The sequence below is a fragment of the Amblyomma maculatum genome, chromosome 9, assembly GCF_055883805.1.
Source record: "Amblyomma maculatum isolate TAMU_Amacu chromosome 9, ASM5588380v1, whole genome shotgun sequence".
Classification (NCBI taxonomy): domain Eukaryota; kingdom Metazoa; phylum Arthropoda; class Arachnida; order Ixodida; family Ixodidae; genus Amblyomma; species Amblyomma maculatum.
In genome coordinates this window covers 94,882,792-94,895,125 of record NC_139352.1, presented here as the reverse complement: position 1 = coordinate 94,895,125, position 12,334 = coordinate 94,882,792, and the positions used below count along the sequence as shown (strand labels likewise).

Sequence of the window (12,334 nt, the reverse complement as noted above, 5' to 3'; positions counted from 1 at the left end):
ACACTTCCAAATAGAGACCACGCATGCAAATTCATAACACAAATACTGCTGCAAGCCATACAAGTACTTTGGCCATGTACTTTGTCCCTCAGCACAGTAAGGTGCGGTCAAGAAACACTGGTGCAACAGGGCAGTCGTGCCCAGTTGGCAACAGTGTACCAAGTGAACAATTATGGTTTTTATATTCATGATTTATAGCATCAACCAGTAACATACAGCAACAATTCACAGCAATAAAAATGCATGTCGCAAACAGTACAAACAGTAGCGCTGTTTAAGCGGGCTAATCATCTCAATATGATCACAGCCGAGGCATGGAAAAGGCTTGAAGTGCCTGCCACAAAAACATCACCGGATAAGAAACACGCATGTACAGAAAGCAAAGCTATGACAGTTGCAATTGAAATAAAAATGTCATGAAAGTAGGTGCATCAAAACATACGTGGAGCATAGAGCATTGGGATTGCTCTCCACATTTAAATTCTTCGGCAGAAAGTATACAGCTATTTTCAAGGCAATTTCAAGGTTGCGCGAGTCCAGACAGCTTTAGCATCAACAAGCGTGCTTAACACAGGAGCATTAGAGCATACATTCAGTCTGTGTGCAGCCTCTAGATTTGCTCACCGGTGAAAGTCAGCCGGGAGGCGGTAAGACACCGACGGTTGAGTCCACGCTGTCGCAATGTGCCACAGAGCATCGCTTCTTCACTTCGTGCGGGCTCGCCTTGCGATAAAACGCTAAGCGCAATACAATGCTGCAAAAAGACTTCGCACTGCCCGCACCACGAAGGGGACGAAAGCGAAAAAACACGGCTGCAGGGGGATAATAAATCTCACCAAACGGCGACAGAGCAGAGACCAGCAAGGACGTCGAAATCTTCGCAAAAGGGATATTTTCAGCCTTGCGAACTGAATTTATACGCTTTCCCGGGCGCACCAAGGCCCGCACCACAGCAAACGAGCAGCAGACAGCGATAAGAAACCGTTTCGTGCTTCGCCAGCTTCGTTATCTCCGTTGCCTTGGTTACCTCTCGTTGCCTACTCATAGAGAAACATACAAGTATGTTTCTCTATGGCCTACTTCCCAACAACCTAGCAAGGCCTGAAAAGTTTCGTCACGACCGATGCAACATCAAGGGGGCGCGATAAGAGTGTTGCAAGATTTGTTTTTAATTAGGGATGTCTTAATAAAATACCTTACCTCATTCACAAGCAAAGGTATCAAAATAATTATTTTTTTATGTTGATTGCTACTTTTTAATTAGTAGTAGTATAATTTCTTAATCTTAGTGGTTGGCCCTTCGACTTGTGGCTATGCTGCGGTACCGCTGAACCGCTTTTGGGCCCAGCCTTCGCCACCATTCTACTTCCGCCATGGTTGCAGCGCGGCTCTATTATCACTTCAACGGCAGCGCGACGAGCTACTCGGCAGTGCCAGCACAGCGCTTCCTTTGTTCGCGAAGTGGTCGACTGTGTGCTGCCGGAACGTGGTGATCCCCTCTTCAGGTAGGGACATTACAATTTTGCTGTTTTGTGAATTAGCGTTTTCAGTTGAGCGCTGTGGTCATTGTATTCTGAAATTTTTGCATACGTTAAGTACGCTTCCTAGTCTACTGCAAACCCGGCAATGGTCAGCCAAGTTAGAGCGGCATTGGCTGAAGGAATTCTTGTGTTCCATGAGACGTATGCTTAGACCTCAGCCAGTTTGACCAATGAAAGCGTGGCCACAGTTCGTCGAAATTCGGCATAAAACATTCTTGCAGCATTCAACATATCGGTTGACATGCTTGACATAGCATATCTTGATAACAGGATGGCATGCAGCCTCCGCCCCGTTTTGAAGTGTCGCGCACAAACGGGAGAGCTAGGCTGGTGAAGAAATTACGACATACACGTCGTTACGTCCACCTGCATTTCTGAGCCAGTGGGAAATTTTGAGCACGTGCGGAATGCGGGCAATTTTTTTTTCTGCTCGCTGACGCTGTTCGCAGGCCGCATGGGATCTGATGGAACTAACGAGCCTCTCGCAGACGCGACAGACATACTTCAGGGATACCCGACGCTTTCAGCCTAGCAACCTGTTCTTGAAAACCATTTTGAGCATCATGCATGCTGATTTCACGACTGCCGACTTCAAACAATTCTACAATATGCGAATTTATACTGTTCATTTTACACACCCTAGGAAATTCACACGAGAGCTTAAGAAATCCTATTACATCGCAATTCAATTGACATGTCCGCACCCCCTCCGTCATCCTAACAACCCTTGAATTCATTGCATATCTCGATGACAAATGAGTTTGCTGCGTGCTTAATCTGTGCCGGTGTTCTCTGCTTTTCTGAACATTTTATCATCGCGTGTTTTCATGCTCTGATTAGGATCCCTGATGCGTCATTGGGTTTGGTTTGCATTTTTCCACTCTCGTGTTCTTAGGCTGTTTTTGCCGAATAAACCATTCACTAGCGAATGAACGCTTGTGTTGGCTTCATTGCCGTGCTTGTCTCTTCGTGCTTGCTTACCATCGATACTTACCAACTCGCACAACTTCTCGAGTTAATTCAATTTATTTCTTCGAGAACAGGCTTTCCCTCTATTTCATAACAACCTAACCCTGCCGTACTTGCTTCCCTAATCGCCATCACCGTCTGCAAGGCCCCCACTGCTTCATGGCATGTGGCGTTCAGCCTCTTTCCCGCTGATCTTTAACTATTACACTGTCCGCTACTGCCTTCAGCCGGTCACATACAGTTGATTCGTAAGATTTTTTGTTGTGAGTGATTGCGCCAAGTGCTTTACTATAACCTCTGTCTTCGCACCGCGTGCCGAGCACACGACTGCAATGGGCAAGCTCTACCAGCCTTCTGTGCCGGGAGACATGACAGCAGAGCACGGAGTTTCTTTGGAACACCGTGAGACTCGCCTTGCCCAAGCGGAGGAAAGCACCCTCTCCTGAGGCAAAAGTCGTTCCACTTGGATGTTGCGAGGTGCCGGCTGTGCTCCGAAAGGTCCAAATTCGCACGTTTTTCGACTTGATAAGGTTGCTATGGCCAGTAATATTGCTCGCTTGGTGCCTTATGGGGAAAAAGAGACGTGCGTCTCTGAAGGCGTAAGCGTTCTGCCTCGGACTGAAAGAGGGTCCCAGACGCCTAAGGACTGGGACCCATCATTCTTTTTCCAACAATTTCCATGTGATTACCTCTGAAAGAGGTTTCGTCGTCGTTATGACGAATGATTTTTTTCTCCGACAAAGCCGGCGCGGCCGTGCGAAAGAACGTGAGGCCCGTGTCTGTTTAGCCTGAGAAGGTGAAAGAGCGTGCTGTAGAACTGCTAAATGATTTAAATTTGCTTTCGTTGTCGTGGGCCGTTAGTAAGTCGAAAGGTTTCCATTTTGCAAATTATTTTCACGATAATCTCTTGAATTTGACAATGCCTTTCCTGCTATTGTTTCGGAGATGGAACGTGGCACTACGCTGTATCCAGCTACTTTCAGCGGCATCTTTCGTCTCTGTAACTAATTGATCCCTTTCTTACGCTGAATTCAGAGTAAGTCGTGCAATTTTTAAAAGATGAAAACCCAGGAGGATACCCGTCTAAAATGCAATTTATCCTCTGCCAGAATCTGTGCAAAGCTGCATCGCTGAGGATGACGAATTAGCTTTATATCAAATTGCGGCACGTTGTTTGAGCATTTCCTTGAAGTTTTGCCATCTTATCTGCAGTCAACCTTTGTGAGGTGTTGCAGTAGTATTTATGTTCAAAGTTCTAGTATGTTTACTGGTTCCAGGGTCTCTCCAACATTTTTTGCTACTTTTCTAAGCCGCATTGATAGACACATAGAAGCAAACCTTTTGTGAACTTCACCCTCATTTGTTTAGCTATCTTGATGATTTACTGATATTAACAAAAATAGATAACTTCAATAGGAACGTTGCTGATATTCTAAATTCGTTTAAGGCAAATGGATTCGGACACTCGTTTGCTTTAGAACTCCCAATGCAGCAAAAGCTCCAGTTTTCAGACCTCAACTTGGACTTTTTGCCCGACTATTTCTGCGGGCGTTTCGTTTTAGAAGTTCAAAACCTTTAGTTACTCTTCCGCTCAATCAAGAACTGCGGAACATGTGGTTGAAGTTTCTTGTCTGAGCGGACACTCGCGAAATTATGTATGCGTAATGCTTAAAATGCTTTTCAGGAAGAGGTTGCTAGGCTGAAAGCGTCGGGGTTCTCCGAAGCTGCCTCTTCAGATTTGCGAGATGTTTGTACCTAAAACTTCCCACTGGCTCAGAAATGTAGGTGGACATTACGACGTGGATGTCGTATTTCCCGCACCCGCCAAACTCTCCCGCTTGTGCGCGGCCGTTCAAAAAACGAGCGGATGCTGTGACCCGTCCTGTTAGCAAGATATGTGGTGTCAAGCATGTCTGCACACATGTTGAATGCGGCAAGAATGTTGTATACCGAATTCCGACAACCTGTGGTCACACTTACTTTAGCCAGTGGCCAAAGCCTAAACATACGTGTCATGAAACACAACAATTCATTTAGTCAACGCCGCTTAAACTTGGCTGGGCCGCGATTGCTTAGGAAAGCTTACGCGAGGTATACCAAAATTTTAGAATACTGTTGTTTTTACACACCCTAAAAGTGCACTCGAGAGCTTAGGGAAGCCCATTAGATCTCAAAATCAATTGACATGTTGTCAGCACCCTCTCTGTCACCCTAACAACCACTGAAATTGCATTTCTTGATGACAGATCGGTTTGCCGCGTGTGTGTTCTGTGCCGGTGTTCTCTGCATTCTTCGTTTTATCACGTGCGTGTTCTAATGCCCTGATTAGGATCCCTGATGCGGCATTGGGGCTTGTTTGTATTCATTTTCATTTTTTGTGTTCTTCAGTTGCCAGTGAGTACTTGAGTCATGTTGTCTTGTCTGCTGTGTTCGTCTCTTCGCGCTAGTTTATCATGAATACTTACCAACTCGCCCAACTTCTCACGTCAACAGTAATTCTCAATTATCGAGGAAAGGTCGCTCGTGATGTCCTTGCCACGCTTTTAAAATATCACTAGCGAGCCGGCACAAAACGTAGTTGGCAGGCAACATGTTCGGGCGCAGACTGGTGTCGTCACCAGAGACCATAACCATCCCGAGCCAGAGACGTTACTCTTTGCTCCTGGCACTTTCTCATGGCTCGGTAGGAACAGGGCATTTACTCTACCTCGCTCCTGGCAAAACCAGATCTTGCCATGGGGTAGTTGGAGGAATATGAGGAGGAGGAAAGGCTGGGAGGTTAAGCGGTTAGAAGATGGCTTGGTCGGGCACTGAGTTCTACGTGCTTTCAGTGACTGTTAAAAATCACACATCATTGCCGAATTTGCTGGGGTTCACGCTTGATAGGCTCATTTGAGCCACAAGAGGTTCACAGCGGGCAGCATAAAAATTCAAAGAATATGGCGGCAGAAATTAAAGAACTGCAGAAACGTTGTATGCGTCTTGATACAACGCTGTGAGAAAATGTATCTCGGATCTCTCTGGAGTGAGAAGGCCCGAATATAAACTCTCCGGAGCGCAATACCCTGGATAGTAGAGAAATTTCTAGGAAGAAATTTATTCGATACAGAAATATGCGAGGTCAAATTTCGGCCATAAGTACTAATGAGTGCCACAAGGTTTAATAATTTCGCACCCTCATAGGAATCCAGTCTCAAGTGCGTCCGGCGAGGTTATTTTTTCAAGAATGTCTTGATACGAAAGCGCGTAATGACATAACCTACCGCTGAAGAGGTCTACTACGTGAGGTGTGGTATACCCTGTCGCGGAGAGCGTCCCAGAGATATGTTAGCAGTATGCGCTGGATAGCCGATTAGGTGATATTGACACATGCCATTCATAGACGACGAAGATTTGAACCGGCGATTCGGAGAAGACGACGAAGCGAAACGGTGCTGCGCTTTTGTGCTGCCTTGACTGGCTGTTGGTGTTCTTCGGTGCCAGAGTGCCAGAGCGCCTTTTCTGTAACGTTACGTTACAAATCTGGTGGAGGAATAGCCAGGTATCGATCCAGTCCTGCATAATCAACCTGTCAATACGGAGCTTACCCCCGTACATCAACGCCTCGGCCGCCGCCTACGTGGAGAGCCCCCTGAATTTGGACCCCTTCCGGCCGCTACCAGGACGACGCACCCTCAGACGGCCGTAGAACCTGCTGCAATGACATCTGAGAGCAGGCTTCCCACCCACATTCTGTGTCATCAGCCGCGAACACCCCCCTCTTTTCATGGCGACGTGTTCGAGGACGCCGAGGACTGGCTTGAGAACTACGAGCGAGTTGCTCGTTACAACGGGTGGACTGATGAGCGTAAGCTCCACAACGTGTTCTTCGCTCTTGAAGAGTCTGCACGGACATGGTTTGAAAACCATGAGGCTTCCTTCCCATCCTGGGCAGCCTTCTGTCGTGATTTCAAAGCCACGTTTCCTAGCGCCGACCGCCGGGAGCGAGCGGAAGCTGCGCTACACTCGCGCATTCAGCGCCACAACGAGAGCGTGCGTATGTTCTTTGAGGACATGACACGCCTTTTCAACCGTGCAGACCCACAAATGTCAGAAGATAAGAAGCTGCGTCACCTGATGCGGGGCGTTAAACAAGAACTTTTCGCGGGACTGGTGCGCAGTCCACCACGCACAGTGGCGGAGTTTCTCAGCGAGGCAGCGACCATGGAGACAACGCTGCAACACCGAGCCCGTCAGTACAACCGTGACGTGAACATCATTAGGTCCGACGCACCCCCTGTACATGTCGGCAGTGACATGGACTCACTACGCAATCTCATCCGTTCTGTCGTGCGGGAGGAACTGCAAGCGCTCCGGATGCCTTGCAACACAGCATCTTTTCCTTCATTGGCTGAAGTCGTCCGGGACGAGGTGCGTATGGCAGCTCAGCAAGTTGCTGACGTTGTTCCCCAGCAGCGCGTTCCTCACCAGACGTTTGACGCGAGGCCCACCTACGCGTCCGTCCTGAGTAAGGCTCCCCCGCCAGACCATAGTATCAACGCCGCAGCTCCAGCAATGGAGCCGCAGGGTCCCCGCATGGAGCACCCCGCATGGAGCCGCATGCAGGCTCGCTACTCCCCTCCGGCAATCTACCAGCCACTCCGTAGAAGTCAAGTATGGCAGCCCCGGGATCGTCGGCCCCTGTGCTATCATTGCGGTGAAGCCAGTCACCTATACCGGGCATGGCCGTACCGCCGCGTCAACATGCGGGGTTTCGCCTCGGAGGGCCTCTACCCTCGGAATGCAGAACGGCCTACTGAGATTGCAAGCGACCTTGCAGCGCGACAGTACCCCGTCACATCCAGTTACCAAGAGCGTCGGTCTACGTCCCCGACGAGCAACCGTTCGACAAGTCCCCACTCTTCCCGACGCCGCTCTCCCAGCCCTGGCCGGGAAAACTAATACCAGCGGCCTTCGGAGGCAGGGTCGCTGATGTCGGGAAATGTGAAGATCCTCCGTCATCGTCAGGCCGACCCGACGAGATTTCACTTGTGTCAGGTAGCGACAGCATCCGGCATACTACCTCCGATTTGTGTGTAACGATTGATGGAGTGGATATCACCGCGTTACTCGACACTGGTGCCGATTATTATGTAATGAGCCGTGGTCTCGCCCGAGAATTGAAGAAAGTTTTGACAAACTGGTCCGGCCCGAAAATTCGTACGGCGGGAAGTCACTTGATTGAACCTGCAGGCAAGTGCACAGCGCGGGTCGGCATCCGTGGTTTTGTGTATGTCGGAGAATTTATCGTGCTTCCTGAGTGTTCGAAAGACTTGATCCTTGGTCTAGACTTCCTGCAGACCAACGGCGCTGTCATTGACCTGAAAGAAGCGCGTGTTTCTTTTTCGACGAAACGAGCCGTGGCGCGCATTGAAAACGAAGATCCGGATCTGAACGTTTTGCGTATAGTCGACGATGACGTGAGGGTTCCGGCACGTTCTAGTGTGCTGGTTTTTGTAAAGCATGAATTGTTCCACGATTACGAGGGCATCGCCGATGGGCACCTTCCGCTACTCCTCGAGAAGGAATTAGCCGTTGCTCGAGGACTCGTACAACTCCAGAACAGTTGTGCTACTGTCCTCCTGACAAATTTTGCTAAGGAGATGCGGCATCTCGCCAAGGACACGGCTGTTGCCGTCCTTCACGATGTTACTGCCTTACCTCATTTACGCACCGCCGGAACGAACCCTAGAGAAGAGGCCGCACCTTGTCATGCTCTGCAAACCGTTAAAATTAGCCCCGACTTGAGGCCCGATCAAAGGAATCTTCTCTCGGCTCTTCTGAGCGATTTCGCAGACTGCTTCGCCACAGGCTCGAAGGTCGGTCGTACTCCTGTCGCCAAGCACCGCATCATCACCGATGAGACCACGTTACCGGTATGCCAGCGCCCGTACCGGGTTTCTCCTAAGGAACGTGACGCCATTAAAACGCAAGGGGATGAAATGCTTGCGGACGACGTGATCCAGCCTTCGACGAGCCCATGGGCGTCGCCAGTGGTCCTTGTCAAAAAGAAAGATGGCACCTTGAGATTCTGTGTCGATTACCGAAAGTTAAATAACGTGACCAAAAAGGACGTCTATCCGCTGCCCAGGATTTATGATGCCCTCGACCGACTACGCGATGCCAGGTACTTCTCCTCATTAGACCTCAAAAGCGGATATTGGCAAATCGAAGTGGATCAGAAAGACAGAGAGAAGACTGCATTTGTGACGCCCGACGGCCTATACGAGTTTAAGGTGCTTCCGTTTGGTCTTTGCTCTGCGCCGGCCACGTTCCAACGTATGATGGACACGGTTTTATCAGGTCTCAAGTGGCAGTCGTGCTTGGTGTACTTAGATGATGTTATTTTCTCGCCTACTTTCGAGCAACACTTGGACAGGTTGCGCATCGTGCTTCAAGCACTCAAAGGCGCGCAACTAACGATCAAGCCTGAGAAATGCCACTTTGCTTTCAAAGAACTACGCTTCCTCGGCCATGTTGTCAGTGCACAGGGCGTTCTCCCTGATCCCGAGAAGACTACCGCAGTGTCAAATTTTCCACGTCCCACCGACAAAAAGGCACTTCGACGATTTCTAGGTCTTTGTTCGTACTATCGACGCTTCGTCAAAGATTTTTCTAAGATAGCTGAACCACTGACAGCACTAACCAGAGATGACATACCCTTCCTGTGGGGAGACGATCAAGAGCAAGCCTTCCAGGAGCTTAGAAGCCGGCTACACAAACCCCCAATTCTCGCCCATTTCGATGAAGACGCCGCAACAGACGTACATACTGATGCCAGCAACGTTGGCCTCGGCGCGGTACTCATTCAGTGGCAAGGCGGAATAGAACGGGTTATCGCCTACGCGAGCCGAACACTCTCACGATCAGAGGCGAACTATTCGACAGCGGAGAAGGAGTGCCTTGCGGTAATCTGGGCCATCAGCAAGTTTCGACCATATTTGTATGGACGACCCTTCCGTATTGTTAGCGACCATCATTCCTTGTGCTGGCTGGCAAGCCTTAAAGACCCGTCTGGACGCTTAGCTCGTTAGAGCCTCCGTCTTCAAGAGTATGACGTCACTGTTGTGTATAAGTCGGGACATAAACACCAAGATGCTGATTGCTTGTCACGCGCGCCATTGGACTCCACTGCAGTGGAAAACGCCGACGATTTTCCCTTTATTGGGGCCATTACCCAATCCCATATGGCTGACCTTCAACGCAAGGACCCGGAACTGGCGCCGCTCATCGATTATCTGGAAGGACGCGGTGGTAGAGTACCGCTTGTTTTTCGTCGTGGCTTGCAGTCATACGCTTTACGAAGTGGAGTTCTCTACAAGCGCAATTTTGAAAGATCCAAAGAGACATTTCTACTCGTAGTGCCTACGCACCAACGGCCTGACATCTTAAGCGCTTGTCACGACGAACCGTCCTCCGGCCACTTGGGAGTTAGTCGTACGCTTGCAAGAATTCGGGAGAAGTACTATTGGCCGAAATTATTACCTTCAGTGCGATCTTACGTAAAAACCTGCCGTGATTGTCAACGCCGAAAGACTCCACCCGTGAAACCAGCTGGATTTCTTCAGCCGATCGCTCCACCGAAAACTCCTTTCCAGCAAGTGGGGATGGATCTTCTTGGTCCTTTCCCGAAGTCAAGTAATGGAAAGCGTTGGATTGTTGTCGCGACAGACTACTTGACCCGATATGCTGAGACCGCGTCGCTCACAAATGGAACTGCCACCGAAGTCGCAGAGTTTTTGTCCACGACATCGTGTTGCGTTATGGCGCTCCGGCTGTTATCATTACCGATCGCGGGGCAGCTTTTACGGCCCGCCTGACTAAGGCTGTACTGAACCTTACACACACTAGTCATAGACGGGCCACGGCATACCACCCGCAAACTAATGGCTTGGTGGAACGGCTAAACCGAACTCTGGCCGACATGCTGTCTATGTACGTGGATATAGAGCATAAGTCCTGGGATCAAATCCTCCCATGTGCCATGTTCGCATATAATACGGCACTTCAGGAGTCGACGCGGCTCACACCCTTCGAGCTTGTCTTCGGCCGTCGAGTGACCACTCCACTGGATACAATGCTGCCCGTATACATCGACGACGAAGATGAGCTTGACCTAGACATCGCTAGTTTTACCCAGCGTGCGGAAGAAGCACGGCAGCTGGCAAGGCAGCGCATATACCTACAACAGCAACTAGACGCTGACCGTTACAACAAGGGACGGCGCTTCGCTGCCTACGAGCCTGGAGACTATGTCTGGATTTGGACGCCCGTTCGTCATCGTGGGCTGTCTGAAAAATTGCTGCGCCGGTACTTCGGCCCATATCGTGTCCTCCGCCGCCTCAGCGACGTTACTTACGAAGTTGAATCCGCGACCCAAGATCCCTCAAGCCGCAGACGACGCAAGTTCACTGATGTTGTACACGTTGTCCGGATGAAACCCTACCACGATCGCCCCGCTGACTATTCTTGAGACTGATGGTGCCCCGTTTTGTGTTGTGGTATCCCACACCAACCTAGCATAACATCTGTCAGCTCATCGCATCAAGCAGCATTTTGCAGCATCGAGGCGATGCTGCCAAGAAGGGGGGCAATGACACATGCCATTCATAGACGACGAAGATTTGAACCGGCGATTCGGAGAAGACGACGAAGCGAAACGGTGCTGCGCTTTTGTGCTGCCTTGACTGGCTGTTGGTGTTCTTCGGTGCCAGAGTGCCAGAGCGCCTTCTCTGTAACGTTACGTTACAATATCTCGCTGAGAGTTCGTCTGGGGTACTAAAGTGGCTTCATTGTAAAGTAGTGGGTACTGAATTTCACGTGCTTTCTTGCTAAAAGAGGTAATATAATCTGCATTGTTAGAGCTTTCGAAAACAGCTACGCGGGGTATTTAGTCAAACGTACTCTTTGGTTTGTCGTTCTATTTATAAGCAAATATTTTGTATAATATACACTGTGTTTTCCAGCTAAGTAATTTAATCGAAATAAAGAAGCGCAACATAATAGGCCGCACTCACTATTCGCAATAAGACATAGTATGGCTCACTTTCCTAAGCAACTACATCTCTTTTAAGACTTAGATTTAGCTCGGCATCTGATATTGCGGCTCTTATGAACGGTAGTTGAACGAAACCTGCATATATAGCCAGAATATTGTGAACATAACTTCACGACCGGGCGCCAACAAGAGGAAACCTTGCGTACTGTGCTCGCCATATAACTGGAGCGCAGTCACATAAAGAATGTACATACATGAACGCTATAAAAATGCAGGATTGGGCTGTTCCCTTCCGTGCATGTTCGCCATACCAAACAAATATCACAATCACTCATGAGAGCTACCGAGTTCGGGCAATTTGATCTTTCGGTAACGCTTGTCTGTGTAGTATTGCGTAGTTCACGCACAGAGGAGGCATACTCTAAGAGGATGTATCGTGCACTACCAGACGCCTTCTGAGCTCGCTTTATATCAGCCGTGCTGCCAAGCATAGTGTGTATTTGCTAGTGCGCGTGCGAAGAAAGTACGCGTTAATCAGGAATGCATCTGCGTGTATACGTCTGGGCTGAGAAAGCTCGTTTGATAAATACAGCAGCAAGAATAACGGTCTCACACAAGTATTGCCGCAGAAGCAAAAAAATGTGAAATTTGAATAACGAAGTCGCACTCTCACATCATATACTCAGAGGCTTGCATTCACAGTTTTTGCAATTATGGTGGCTGTTCTTGATTTCGAGTTTTTCTTTTTAAGCTTCATATAGATTCCGGGCTTTGCCATAAACAAGAT

At 49.2% G+C, this 12,334-nt stretch overlaps 1 protein-coding gene across 1 annotated transcript in view; it reads left to right on the top strand.

Moving 5' to 3' along the window:
* Window positions 1-1,356: 1,356 nt before the first annotated feature.
* The window catches only part of LOC146179765 (uncharacterized), a 30,096-nt gene continuing 19,118 nt past the window's right edge, over window positions 1,357-12,334 (top strand). The window contains exon 1 of the mRNA XM_084579333.1: window positions 1,357-1,505. The gene's annotated coding sequence lies outside the window, so the exon portion shown is untranslated. The remainder of the gene's footprint in view (window positions 1,506-12,334) is intronic.